The sequence below is a fragment of the Sapajus apella genome, unplaced genomic scaffold (assembly GCF_009761245.1).
Source record: "Sapajus apella isolate SASKATOON/1434 unplaced genomic scaffold, GSC_monkey_1.0 scaffold236, whole genome shotgun sequence".
Taxonomy (NCBI): Eukaryota; Metazoa; Chordata; class Mammalia; order Primates; family Cebidae; genus Sapajus; species Sapajus apella.
The window spans coordinates 322,585-332,878 of record NW_022437176.1 but is presented as its reverse complement, the minus strand read 5'-3'; the positions used below and the strand labels follow the sequence as shown (position 1 = coordinate 332,878).

The window sequence follows — 10,294 nt, the reverse complement described above, 5'->3', positions numbered from 1 at the left end:
AAACTTCTAAAGAAAATTGATTCTTTATGGAGGACCACTCAAGAAATGCAAAACAACCAAAATCAGGAAATTAGCAAAATCCATTCCGTCTGTTTTGAGACAGACTCCCTCTGTCCCCCAGGCTGGAAGCACAGATGCCTGATCCAGGCTTAGTGCAACCTCTGCCTCCCAGGTTCAAGTGATTCTCAGCCTCCTGAGTTGCCGGGATTACAGGCCAGTGCCACTGCACCCACCTAATTTTTGCATTTTTAGTAGAGAAACAGGATTTCACCATGTTGGCTAGGCTGGCCTCAAACTCCTTACCTCAAGTGATTTGACTGCCTAGGCCTCCGAAAGTGCCAGCATTTCAAGTGTGAAACCACCGAGCCTGGCTAATTCTTATCTTTAATATTCTCATAAATGCTGGATTCAGACAACCCACTTATTTATAAAAATTATTTATTCTCATCTATGTTTTCTTCAATGTTGACTTCAAATCGGGAGTCTTGGTCATAAAAGATCAGTAATTGTGCCTTGTCATTCATGATGAAAGTTGCTCCATCCCTACTACAAGCCATTCTTTGCACAGAATAAACAGCTTGTGAGTCAGATCTGGAGTTAATGAAACCTTCAGATTCTGTAAGCAAGTAGGCAGAGATGCTATGTTTAAATTGTCTGAAACCATCCTTGCCTCTGTGCTATTTCCCTCTTGTCTGGAGCTAACTCATATGGCTCTAAAAATAGTTTACTCTTACTTGTTGTGAAGAGTCTGCAGATAGGTAAAGCTTTAACGTTTTTGATGAATTTCCCTTTTCTTAAAGGTCTCTGTGAAAACCATCTTTTAAAGCTTCTTGCTTCAATGTAATTTCAGAAACAACAAGGAACCAAAGCCAGAGGTGGTGGCGAAGGCTATAGCCAACCTGGAGGGTCTCTGCAGCATAGGAGGCAAGAAGCTCGGAAGAAAGCCAGGCAGAAAACATCAAATGCCCTGGAGACTATGCATGCACCTTGTGCTTCTCCTGAAGCCCGATGCCAGCAGTGACTCCAGCATGTTTGCTTCAGTCTTGTGGTCTTGGACCCCTCAGTTCCCTATTACAAAAGTTCCAGAATCTGTTTTCATCTGGTTGGAAAAAGGGGTCAGAAAATTAAAACTTTACCAGGTTAGTGCAGAGCAAGCTCGGATGGCATGGTCAGTATTGAGATTAGCTGTGGATACAGAAAATTGCACTTGGAAAATAGTGGTATTTATTGTGAATTTCTGAAAGACCATATTGAACCAAGGTCATACACCTCAGGTTAAACATTTGTAAATAGATTATTTACAGGACTGTCCCTGAAAAGTGAAACTTTGAAGTAAAGGAGGGATGAAGGGAGAAGAGAACGTAAGCTGGCATGCAGGACAGATTAAAAAATAAGGAAAACGAAAGCAAAAACTACAGATTCGAAGACAAAGTGGCTTAGGTATTTGATATGTAGCGGAGGTGGAGGGGTAGGGAGATGGGGGAGGGGAAGGCAGAGAAAAATAGCAAAGTGACATTTACTTTGGAGTTTGAAGAAACTGGTGGGTCTTGCTTTCAATATGTCAAAGGTGTGACTTCTGAATGTGTGAGTAACAATATCCCTCAATAAATCTGTGTGCTAATTAAAAAATATGTAAACAAGGAATGCCTCTAAACTGGATTTCAGTGTGTTTAGCAGTTTCCATGAGCCGTATGTAACAGACCAGAATGAACAAATTGTAGAATTAGCTTATCCACAGGCATCACAGCTTCTTCACCTTGAATGTGTAGGTATGCTCTTTCCTATGTGTAGACTTCCCTTTCACTTCCAATACTTCCTTTTTGAATTAATACTTGTTTTATCAAGGACAAATTTTGATTTAATTGACTTTTAGAAACATTTTTACCTTAAAAAAATTGTACTGCATTTTCTGTCAATTGCATGGCATTAAAGAATCTCCCATCATTATGTACAAATATGTAGTGTGTATATACATATATACACACATACATATATGTATATACAAACACATACATATACACACACACAATCAACAACACTATTTTCAAAAATTTCTGGTTCTTGGGTCAAAGTTGGGACCAAATTCTAAAAGGTTGCAGGTCTTTATGCATTGCCGAGACATCATTAATTGAATTTTTATCTATTGAATGTAATATATCTTGTTATATAGTATGCACTTCTTAAGGGTTTTTGTTGGAATTAAATAAAGGAGAAATATGGATGATGAAAGAAATAAAGGAGAAAAAATGTGAAAATCAACCTAAAATTTTCTGTAAATCTGTGAGACAGTTACTTTATAAGCATTAAGTGTAACCTTTATCTATATGAAATCTCACTGTAATTTTTTTGTTTTGAGATGAAGTCTCGCTTTATCACCCAGGCTGGCCTACAGTGCCATTATCTGGGCTCATTGCATCCTCTGCATCCCAGGTTCAAGCAATTCTCATGCCTCAGCCTCTTCAGTAGCTGGGATTACCGGCAAGTGCCACTACACCTGGGTAATTTTTGTGTTTTTAGTAAAGATGGGATTTTACCATGCTGGGTATGGCCTTCCCAACATGGCGCTGGGATTATAGGCATGAGCCACCATGCCTGGACTAATCTCACTGTAACTTTGTGAATGTATAGATGAGGTAACAGAAAAGCAAAGAGATCATTATTTTAACCAATGATATTTTATTATCATAGAAAAATTAGTAGTTTAGTTTATATTTGTCAGTACTTGTGCTTTTTAAATCAAATAATACCACCTTTAACTCTGAGTGTCATGAAGTCAAGAAATGAACCTTTCATCTCTGTATCCCACACAAGGAAGGCAAGACTTAAAAAAGAGTAGGTGCTGAATAAATTTAAGAACACTGTAGGAAGTGACGCTGCCATCGTCTCCTGGTGCTCCCTCCATGCCTCCTAGGTCCCTCACCTGCCACCAAGTCTGCCTCAGCTGTCTTCATTCTCGACATCAACGGCAAGCCCTTGATCAGCCTCAACTACAAGGGTGATGTGCCTTTGAGTAAGATCGAGCACTTCATGCCTCTGCTGGTGCAGCAGGAGGAGGAGGGTGCCCTGACTCTGCTGCTGAGCTACGGTGAGGTCCACTTCCTATGGATCAAACACAGCAACCTCTACTTGGTGGCCACCACATTGAAGAATGCCAGTGCCTCCCTGGTGTACTTCTTCCTGTATAAGATAATCGAGGTATTCTGAAAATACTTCAAGAAGCTGGAGGAGGAGAGCATCTGTGACAACTTTGTCATTGTCTATGAGTTGCTGGATGAGCCGATGGACTTCAGCTTCCCACAGGGCACCGACAGCAAGATCCTGCAGGAGTACATCACTCAACAGAGCAACAAGCTGGAGACGGGCAAGTGGGTGCCACCCACTGTCACCAACACTGTGTCCTGGCTCTCTGAGTGTATCAAGTATAAGAACAAGGTCTTCATCAGTGTCATAGAGTTGTCAACCTGCTGGTCAATGCCAATGGCAGCATCCTGCTGCGTGAGATAGTGGGTACTACCAAGCTCATGGTGTTTCTGTCAGGAATGCCAGAGCTGCATCTGGGCCTCAGTGACCACATGCCTTTCAAGGTCACTGGCCTTTCTGGGAGCAAGAACAAATCAGTAAAGCTGGAGGATGTAAAATTCCACCAGTGCCTGCGGCTCTCATGCTTTGACAATGATCGCACCATCTCCTTCATCCCGCCTGCTGGTGACTTTAAGCTCATGTCCTACCACCTCAGCACCCAGGTGAAGCCACTGATCTGGATTGGGTCTATCATTGAGAAGTTCTCCCGGAGCCATATGGAGATCATGGTCAAGGCCAAGGGGCAGTTTAAGAAAGAGTCAGTGGCCAATGGTGTGGAGATATCTGGGCCTGTGCCCGGTGATGCCGACTTCCCCATATTTAAGACCAGTGTGGGCAGTGCCAAGTATGTGTCAGAGAAAAACGTGATGATTCGGAGTATTAAGTCTTTCCCTGGGGCAAGGAGACTTGATGTGAGCCCACTTTGGCCTCCCCAGCATGGAGAAGGAGGAAGTGGAGGGCTGGCTCCCCACCAGGGTCAAGTTTGAGATCCCCTACTTCACCATCTCTGGGATCCAGATCCAATACATGAAGATCATTGAGAAAAAAAGTTACCATGCCCTGTCCTGGGTTTGCTACATCACCCAGAGTGGCAATTACCAACTTTGTACAAGCTAGAAGGGAGAAGAGATGGGGGTTTGAAAAGGAGGCTTACCTACAGCCCTGGCTGCAGATTTTAGGAGGGAAGGTGCAGGCTTTGTGTGTCTGTGTGAGGGCAGGCCTGGACTTGGCAGTTTCTTGCTCCCAGCACCTGCCCCTTCCTCACCTCTTCCTTATTCCGTAGGCTGGGAGAGAAACTCTCTCTGCTTCCCTTGCCCTTGGAGCTTTCCCAGTCTCCCAATTTTATATGAAGAAATAGAAAAGAAGCTTGAAGTCCCCCTCGAGAATGTCTTTTTGCCATGAGCTGCCTTGGAGAGTATTGCAGGTCCCTCCTCCTTCACAGCTGCTGAGCCCAGAGGCCCCACTGGCCCCTCCTTGAATTTTAGGATGTCATTAAAGAGATGAATCTTAAAAAAAAAAAACACTATATTTAAATTTATGAGCAAAGAAAGCCCCAACTGAATTTGTACATCTCACCATCTAACCTGGGCTATAGGCCTTACTACCACTTGGTGGCAAATGTGACTTACAGTAACTTCTGAATTGGAAGCAAAAAGAATCGGATCTTTAAAGTTAATTTGGCAAACGATGTTAAGAAGAGAAAGAAGGTACAGAATATGCAAACACATTTTCTAAATAAATTCAACCCATCAGCCATCTACAATTCATGTAAAAATACCTAAATCCACAGAATCTATAAGAAAATGAAAGTGTGATGGTAAAGTTTGTGTTTCATTTTGAATTGTCTCTGTAAAGTAAGTTTCCCTCCCCAGTAGCTCCTAAATAGAGCAAAGGGCCGATGATAGAGGAGATGGACCGTTTTGTTCCTGCCTCACTTCTTAAGCTAGTACATCTCATCTTCTCCTACTCTTGAACTATGGTTTACACCATTGGCTGCCCTGGTTCCCTTCAGACTCAGATTAAATTATACCTCTGACTTTCCTAAGTGCCCAGCTTGCAGATTGCAGATCATGGTACTTTTTGCCTCCACAATTTTGTGAGCCAATTTTTCATAATAAAATTCGTCTTTCTGGTTGGGCAGATCACCTGAGGTCAGGAGTTCAAGACCACCTGGCCAACATGGTGAACCCACGTCTCTACTGAAAACACAAAAATTAATCAGGTGTGCTGGTGGGTGCCTATAATTCCAGCTACTTAGGAGGCTGAGGCAGGATAATTGTTTGAATCTGGGAGGCAGGTATTGCAGCGAGATCAGATCGCACCATTGCACTGCAGCCTGGATGACAAGAAACTGTATCTCTCTCTCTTTCCTCCCTGTATTATTCTATCTCTCACTGTCAGTCTGTTTCTCTCTCTGTGTTGGTGATACCATTTCTCTGGAGGATGATGATTAATACACTAAGGAAAAATTACATTATTACATGATAAAATAAATTTGTTAAAAATTAATACACCTTATAAATTAAAACCAAATTATAATAAAAGTAAATAGCTATTTTCTGATTTTTATACTTTATTTCAAATGTACACATCAGCATAATTTTCATTATTTGAAATTCTGTAAGAATTAGATTGAAAGTCATAAGAAGCAAGCCAAAAACATATTGTTGTTGCTTAACATTCTCCTGAATATTTTAATCCAACACATTTAGAAATTAGAGATGCAAAATGGTAAATATTTTCATTATTTTCTGAAGCTTATTCTTTACCTAGAAAAAGCTTATAAATAAAAATTTACTAAGATATCTAGAGATAAAATAAGCACTCAATAATCATTGATTTTCATATAAAAATAATACAAACACTTCTGTGATGTTAATATTCATAAGAACAAAATATAAAATAGCCAGAAATATTTAAGAGAACACAGATGTACTGAGAAGGCACTAACCTTAGGTAGATTTGCAAACATATAAGTTAACAAAAAAATTAAAACAATGTGATATTGGTGCAAGAATTCATAGATAGAGCAGAGAATGAAACAGTATCGTGTACTTATCTATATCTGTCTTTCTGTGCATCTTTCTATCAATCCTGAGTGCTAAAGCTGAGATTCACTTGCACCTGAAGCAGCAGGAAAAATTTGGGACTTCAAGAATAAATGCAGGTAGCACTTAGAGAAGCTGTGCTCAGTGTCCTAAGGGATTCTGTGGAGGAGCTCATTCAGATGGAATAGGTAAGGTTTTATTTTATATACATATATATATATATGAAATTAGCAAGAAAAGTGTCAAATCTGAGAATCAGATATACGTATAGAAATATTCCTGCCTACTCCCAGGCACAGGAATGGCCAACTCCTGACTCACTTCAGGGAGTGGAGGAGAGAGACACCAAGAGTGCCACCATTTTCTTAAGACACCTATCTCACCTCTCATTACAAATTCCCAACTCCAGATTTAGTGCAGGAGTTCTGGAAAACTTGCCCACGGGGACAGTTGGGGCCCCAGGCTCATGGATGTCCCCTTACTACCTTTGGCAGGAGAAAAATGAGTAAAGCAAAGCTTCTTGCTTCAGAAATAGTCAGTCTAATACAGTGTGTACCCTACAGCCTAATCATCACTTCTTTCCAGAAGCTTTAAGTGCATAAAATTCCTTGGGAAAAGATGCTGTTTGTTTTTTGATTTTTCAGGATAAGGCCAGTATTGACTCAAACTGATATTTATTCTCCCCAGAGTCCCTCCCAGGTTTGTAACCCTGAGGTTTGTAATCCTGATGTAAGAGAGTGCTGCACCAAGTTGCTTCTTCCCAACTTTGTATAGAGGAGGAGAGTGGGAAAGGAGAAAAAGGAAAAAAAAGCAAGGAAATAAAAAGAGGCAGAGTCCCATCTCTTTGACATGGGTGGTATGAATGGGCTTTTGCTGAGAAACTGTTTGACCCTGGAGTCTGAGTCAGGTGGAGTCTGAATCAGGCAGAGTCTGAGTCAGGTGGATTCCCAGATCAAAGTCCTCTGAGGTAGTTGTGCTAAGAGCCACTGCCTTCAGACATCAGCTTCTATTTCTTCTTCACTGCTGCAGTCTGAAGGGTATTGCTTTCATCCTCTTCCCCCATCTTTCTTCCTTTTCTCTTCTAGTTCGTGGAGAGGTGACAATTTACCCAAATAGTCTGTGATGAATTTTCCTGCAGCCTGGAGCCCCTCCCCTCTTCAAACCCTTCTTGCAGACCCTTTGCTGAAGAGGACTGCAGATCTGTTTGTCTAAACATGGAATCTGGGCATCCTTTCATGGACTTTTCCTTATCCTTAGCATAGGCTGATTCTTTGTATGTAGCATATATTTCAGGTGACAAAGTCTTGAGCCAGAGATCCAATTTCACCTTGTATTACCTCTGCAGCTCCTCAGCCAGGCTCTTATAATGATCCTTCTGGCCCTGCAGGATGCGCTGCCAGCATCTGCCAATCTCTACCAGGTACTCCCTCAGGGACAAATGTTGCAGCTTTCTACTTGACCCCAGGAATCTTGGTGAGACTTGTGGTATCCATTCCTGGTGGGTTTCTTAGGCTCTCTATGAAATTTTACCATCTTGAAAAATTAATCTGTTTTTGGAAGAGACCTCACTTCTTCCATATTTTTCTGAACTTTCTTTTGCACTTTGGTTTGAATCCTCTTGGAGACCTCAGATTTCTTGGCCTTCTGGTCTAAATCAGGGTGTTCTTTCCTGAATTAAGCAAGCTTTTTCTTAAATTCTTGCTTTTCCTTCTGGAAATCCTGAATATATTTCTGTTTCATCTGCTCTGGAAGGTCCTTGCATTTCTTTGCCAGGATTTTGGTCAGTTTCTGGCTTCTCACCCCAGGGTACATTTGGGAGTACTGGGGCCAATTCTCCTTGAAGAAGTGGTTATAAGCAGTAAGGGGCCCTTTTGGAAAGTCTGGATGTTTCCTGTCTGTTTGGCTTTTGTCTGTATTTGTAACACATCGCCTAGCTTCCAGGACTACTTCTTTCAAAGTGCCAAATTTCTTCAAATTGCAAGAAATCTCTAACCATTTGAGTCTTCTCATTGCATCAGAAAAGTTTTTAAAAGCTACTTTTCCCCAGTCCAGGTGTGACTGAGTTGTGCTGAGCTTGAGGTTGTCCTCAGATGGGACATTAGTCTCCATGCATTCCAGTAACCTCAAGATGTCTTTGTTGGACCAGTGGCTGTGGCTTCTAGGCAATCCCATTGTGATGTCTTAGGTTTACTTATAAGATCCCAGGTATGTAGTCACCTGAGCAAGAACACAGAGTTCTTTACTTTTAAGACTCAGTGGATGATTTATTTCTGGAAGTCTTGTAGAATGGTTGATTCTATATTTCTGAGCAGAAAAAAAGAAAAGTTATTTTCCTTCATTGGGATTAATGAAAAAAATTACACCCTCTTGGCCATATGTTTCTTGTATAATTAATTTATGCTTAACAATATAGATAAAACATTGCCCATTTCTGAATTAAAATTTATGTTGGCCTTTCATATGCTACATTTGCAATATTCAGTATCTCCACATGCCACCGCATCCTGCTTTCTGCCAGATGTCACATGAACCTGTCTTAAACTGAGTTGCATAAGACAAACACCAGACCACTCACTCAAGAAGCTTAATACAACAGAAATGCTCTGAACACAGAGTGAAAACTTAAAGTGGAAAGAGAAAAGCCTGAAAGGGAAAGAACATTCATTCTATAGTGCCCTGAGGATGGCCATTTTCTAAGCACAGCCCAGGTATCCATGGCTAAAAATGCAGATGAGAAGTTTCAGATACAATAGAACAAGCCCAAGAGCTCCTCCAGACATGCATCCAGGTGTTGCCTTTTTTTTTCCCCCATTTATTTATTTTATTGCATTTTAGGTTTTGGGGTACATGTGAAGAACATGCAAAATTGTTGCATAGGAACACACGTGGCAGTGTGATTTGCTGCCTTCCTCCCCATCACCTACATCTGGCATTTCTCCCCTTGCTATCTCTCCCCAGCTTCCCACCCCCCACTCTCCCTCCCCTATTTCCCCCCAACTGACCCCAGTGTGTAGTGCTCCCCTCCCTGTGTCCATGTGTTCTCATTGTTCAACACCCGCCTATGAGTGAGAACATGCGGTGTTTGATCTTCTGCTCTTCTGTCCGTTTGCTGAGAATGATGGTTTCCAGGTTCATCCATGTCCCTACAAAGGACCCTAACTCATCGTTTTTGATGGCTGCATAATATTCCATGGTGTATATGTGCCACATTTTCCCTATCCAGTCTATCGTCGATGGGCATTGGGGTTGGTTCCAGGTCTTTGCTATTGTAAACAGTGCTGCAATGAATATTCGTGTGCACGTGTCCTTATAGCAGAACGATTTGTAATCCTTTGGATATATACCCAGTAATGGGATTGCTGGGTCAAATGGAATTTCTATTTCTAGGTCCTTGAGGAATCGCCATACTGTCTTCCACAATGGTTGAACTAATTTACACTCCCACCACTCCCACCAACAGTGTAAAAGTGTTCCTATTTCTCCACATCCTCTCCAGCATCTGTTGTCTCCAGATTTTTTAATGATCGCCATTCTAACTGGCGTGAGATGGTATCTCAATGTAGTTTTGGTTTGCATTTCTCTGATGACCAGTGATGATGAGCATTTTTTCATATGTTTGTTGGCCTCATGTATGTCTTCTTTTGTAAAGTGTCTGTTCATATCCTTTGCCGACTTTTGAATGGGCTTGTTAGTTTTTTTCTTGTAAATCTGTTTTAGTTCTTTGTAAATTCTGGATATCAGCCCTTTGTCATGCCTTTTATGAGGGAATGTGAACCTGTGATAAAAGACTGAAATATAGATTCTTCTGGACCCGTTCATGGGAGTGAATGCTTCCTAGTGAGCCATACTGCTGCTTCTCCTTTTAAATATCAAGATTTGATGAGAATTGTAAAATATTTCAATTTATATGGTTAACTGTTCATTATATTTAAGCTTTAGTGAAAGTTTGACTTCCTCCAGAAAGTCCCTCTAAAATACCTGGCATTTTCCATTATAAAACTTGAAAACATGGCAAATCTGATAACCACTGCTTTTTTTTTTTTTTTTTTTTTACTAATTTTGTCTTGCATAAAGTAATTCCTTCAGTACATGATTTCTTGACTTATCCTCCAAATTTTCTTTACTCTTCCACTAGTTTTGTAGGAAACTCTTCTATTCTAAAACTA

General features: G+C 41.0%; 2 pseudogenes; one reads left to right on the top strand and one right to left on the bottom strand.

Moving 5' to 3' along the window:
- The first annotated feature begins 980 nt into the window (after positions 1 to 980).
- LOC116544916 lies at positions 981 to 4,197 on the top strand (annotated as a pseudogene).
- Positions 4,198 to 7,174: 2,977 nt separating this feature from the next.
- Positions 7,175 to 8,300, bottom strand: LOC116544915 (annotated as a pseudogene).
- Positions 8,301 to 10,294: the final 1,994 nt, after the last annotated feature.